The sequence below is a fragment of the Octopus bimaculoides genome, chromosome 8 (assembly GCF_001194135.2).
Source record: "Octopus bimaculoides isolate UCB-OBI-ISO-001 chromosome 8, ASM119413v2, whole genome shotgun sequence".
NCBI classification, from domain to species: Eukaryota; Metazoa; Mollusca; class Cephalopoda; order Octopoda; family Octopodidae; genus Octopus; species Octopus bimaculoides.
Window position 1 is genome coordinate 75,946,232 of NC_068988.1, and position 4,506 is coordinate 75,950,737.

At 33.2% G+C, this 4,506-nt stretch overlaps 1 protein-coding gene across 1 annotated transcript in view; it reads left to right on the top strand.

Annotated features, from left to right (window-relative positions):
- Nucleotides 1-4,506, top strand: part of LOC106875443 (phosphonoacetaldehyde hydrolase) — a 90,204-nt gene that overhangs the window by 14,488 nt on the left and 71,210 nt on the right. The window lies entirely within an intron of this gene.

Genomic DNA, 4,506 nt, shown 5'->3' on the forward strand with positions numbered 1-4,506 from the left:
TATATATATATATATATATATATATATATATATATGCATACATATATACACACACATATATATACATGTATATGCATATACATATATATATATATAAACACATATATCTATATGTATATATACATATATATAATAATATAAATAATATATATATGCATATATACATTCATGTACATGCCTACATACATATGTATATAACATACATATATGGGTACAGGACGTCAAAAAAACGTGGAAAACATGGAAAACGAGAACATGAAAAACAAAAATATGGAAAACAAACTTTTTTTTTCGAACAACGAAAGAAACAAATAGGGAGACGATACAGACAACATAAAAAACAATCCCTTCATCTGTTGTCCCCTGTTTTATCTACTCCGCATTTTGAACGTTAGGACAAGATGCGTCTTCATCAAAACAGTCGTTCCCGCAAAGCAAGTTAAATGAAATTTGGGATTTGCAGAGGGTTAAAGTGATAACAAAAATAGGACAGTTAAAACAAATGGTAAGGGCTGTTAAACCATAACAAGGTGGAGTGGTGAATGCTGGAGAAACAAGCTTTGACAGAAGACAGGCAAATTGAGCGTCGGTCCGATCTAGCGTGTAGGGAGACTCATTACCGTAATAATATTTAGTTATGAAGAGTGCAAAAAGACAGGGGGTTGAAAGAGGAAAATTTGTGTAAGTAGCGTTGGTGGTTCTTGACTAAAAAGTATTATAGGAATAAAATAGGTTAGCGTAGGATGTAGAATAGGTCTATAATTATTGGTTTGTAATGTGGGTTTGGAGTAGTGTAACGTAGAATATGGATTAGGTATATTGTTTATTTATTTATAATGTAGGTTTGGATTGGTGTATGCTAGTTAGGTTAGTAATAGGTTAAGGGGAGGTAATGCGCTGATAAGTAGGTCTGCTAGTAGGGTTAAGGCTAGGAGGTAGTGATATGTACAGGATTGAGCGGGTTTAATGAAACTTAGAAAAGACAAATTGGCCTATATGTAGACAAAAATTATTATTTTCATATTTCCTATTGATCAGAAGCGGTTTAGCCATTAATATTTGGAGGCGTTCTGTTAAACAAAGATCACACCGATTATTGGTAGTGTTATAAAACGAGGTTTTTGCTAGGATACGCCATTCTAAACTATAATTGATTTTTTTGTCCTTTAATTCCCAGATGTAGCTACTAAGCCCTGTAGAGTTTGCTTTACTTCTATTTCTAAAACTAGATTGGTATGAATTGTACCTAAATATCATTTGGTTTTTCGTGGCTCCTATATACGATTTTGTATGGTTATTTGCGAGTATGTCGCATTGGTATACTACATTTTTTTTTTTTACGCCTATTAGAGAATTGACACTTATTTCTGTATCTGCAGCCACATAAAATATTCAGTTTATCTATGCTAGTGTTGTTTGAGGGGGGCTACTGTTTCTCGGGTCGTTGACCGTGTTGCTTGAAGGCGCATCATTAGGGGTGAGATTTGCCGGTTGGCTGTTATGTTTTATGTTGCTAATTTTCATAGTTTCGTAGGTGTCTAGCTAATTATTATTTATCGAGGCCATGATGGTAGCTAAGTTACTAGTCAGGCTATGGCCTACTCTAATCTTATTCTTAAATATTGCTGCATATTTATTATTTAAGTTCAAGTGCTTATCCATGAGTCTCAATATGGAGCGAACTATATTAGATATGAGCTGCATGGCTAAGAAACTTCCCTCAGTATTCGTATAGCGTGTAAAATTGTAGTTATGGTTATTGTATTTCTTTCTATAGTTGTGTTTATCTTTATTATTATTATTCGTGTCAGTTTTATTGGGGTTATTTCTATACGGTATATGTGAACTAAATGGTTTGGTGTTATCGTTCTTTACTGGGATTATGTTGGTTCTTTGAGGTTCGTTATTTGTTCTTATTAATATATAAGTTTATATTATTATTATTATTATTATTATTATTATTATTATTATTATTATTACTCTTATCATCATTATTATTAATGCTATTGGTCGTGTTAGTATTCTTAATTTCATTAATTTTCATAATGTTGGTATTCCTTTTGCTATTATTTGTAATATTGTTGGTTATTTATGTATGAAACTTGACATTGTTTTTATTGTGTTTGTTTTATGTTATTATTGGTGTTAATCTTATGTGTGCTGTTCATATTGTTGGTGTAGTTGCTAGTTTCGTTTGGAGTGTGGTTAGTGTTATGAATATTATCTTGGGCATTTATGTTGTTCCGGTTATTAGCATAGTGGTCTAGGTCTAGATATCTAATTTTTGCTTATAGCCTACTTTATCTAATGCGCTATTGCAAATTTCTTTATACCTGTTAAAAATATCTTGGTTGGAAGAGAGGCGTGAAATTCTATTCCTAATGCTTTGTACCAGTCCTCTATTAATAACGTTTGGATGGTTACTGGATGCATTTATGTATTTGAGGTTAGTGTTAGGTTTTATGTAAGGTTCGTGGAGTCCTGTGGCTAGGTTGCAGTTGGCGTCTAAGTAGTTTATGGAGTTGTGTTCGTTTTCTATAGTAATAGGTCAAATCTTTTAAAGAATTTGTGTAATTTTTTCTTAATTAGTTCTAATCTCCAATTTGAAGGGTTTTTTTAGTATGAATATATAATCCACCCTTGAGTTCTGGGAATTCTTCCTGTAGGTATGATAGCAAATAGATGCCCACTAAGTCTGTTACCTGTGCTGAATCTGGGGCTCTAATAGTGATGACGAAGTTACCTAAAGTTTATTATCGAAACTTATTACTGATTTCATCGTTTCTAATTTTACATTAATTTCCTTCGTAGTTAATTGGGCATGATTTTTGGCAAAGATAAGGGTGCTATTTAGGATCGCGGGGTTAATAGATGAGTAGTAATCTTCTATGTCTATTTTGGAGAACCAGTTTAGGGTTTCATATGTGTTGGACCATAGTTCTAGGGCTGTCATATTCTTTAGCTTAGGGATGTATTTGTCTAATGTTAATTTATTTAATTTACATAGATCTAACTTATTAGGGCATATTAATCTAACTTTCGTACCCGTCAAGAAGGTAGGCTTATGATCTTTTAGTGTAATACGGGGTTTGGGAGGTACGAAGGGTTCGATTTCCTCTTCTATTTTGTAGTCTGTCATAATGTTCTTGGCTGCTAAGTTCATAGATCTTAAGATGCTGTTAGGTGCTATTTTGTATTTTTTGTAATTACTTTATGCAATAACTGGTGGTATAAATTTATATCAAAGTGTAGGAGTTCCTTGTTTTATCAGAGTGAACAATAATTCCCATTTGTAATTTCAGTTTATTTAGTAGGTCCTTTAGGTTTTTTTGGTAGATGTTATTTCTTAATGGGTGTCGTTTGAATTGTAAGTTATTGATAGTATCCCATAGTTCATTTTCAAAGACGTCGAAATGGCTGTTTGGAGGGGGTGTTTTCCTAGTCTTGAAAACTCTTTTGTTGAAGTCATTGCTGTTGTGGTGGTGCGTCGTCTCTGGCTGGCCGTTTTTATCATAAAATAAAGCTTTCCAACGTAAACGGTGGGTGAAGTCTGTTATTTTACTAATGACTTCTTTAAGATATATATTTTTAGGTGGAATCGGTATATCTTTTAAAGCTGCTTCTATTGTTATTTGCTCCATTTATCCAATATGTGCCTGTTTTTGGTTGGCTAAGGCATCTTAATCAGAAATTTATATGTGATGCAGGTATAAGTTAGAGGTGTTTAAAGCCTCTAAGAGATAGATATATCCAAAGGCACTCCCGGTAATTATCTCACTAGGTATAGTCCTTGGTAAAAAGTATACGGCAGCAGGTAATTTGGCGGGTAAACTGTAGTTTAACTTATATAGACGATAAGAAAATGGAAGAAAAATAGCAATAAGAAGTATGTCTTTTGCGCTAGGAAGCCATTATTTAATTAGTTAAGAAATAACATCTACCAAAAAAAAACAAAAAAACTAAAGTACCCACTATATAAACTGAAATTTCAAAAGGGGAATTATTGTTCACTCCAATAAAATAAGGAACTCCCTTATATTACACCGCCGGTCAACCCCCAGAAGTTAAAGACACGTGGAAGCTATACTATTAAATGACCACGAGACCACAGGTTCAACTAACTTCTATTCTTCTTCCACCTCACAACGGACTTAACGAACAGTGAACCTAACTATAATGTAAGACTTTCGAACCTTTGATCATTTTCTTTTCCGATGTATCCCTCTCTTACGCTCTTCTCTACCTCTGACTTCTTCGTTCTGATGATGTCTACTATTGGCAACGAAGCAAAAATGTAAAAATATATTTTCCGCACATTGGAACACAGAAACGATCGTAAACTCACTCTCAATCTCACCTTTCTTAACTAATTAAATAATGGCTTCCTAGCACAAAAGACACTTCTTATTGTTATTTTTTCTCCATTTTCTTATCGTCTATATAAATTAAACTACGGTTTACCCACCAAATTACTTGCTGCCGTATACCTTTTACCAAGGACTATAT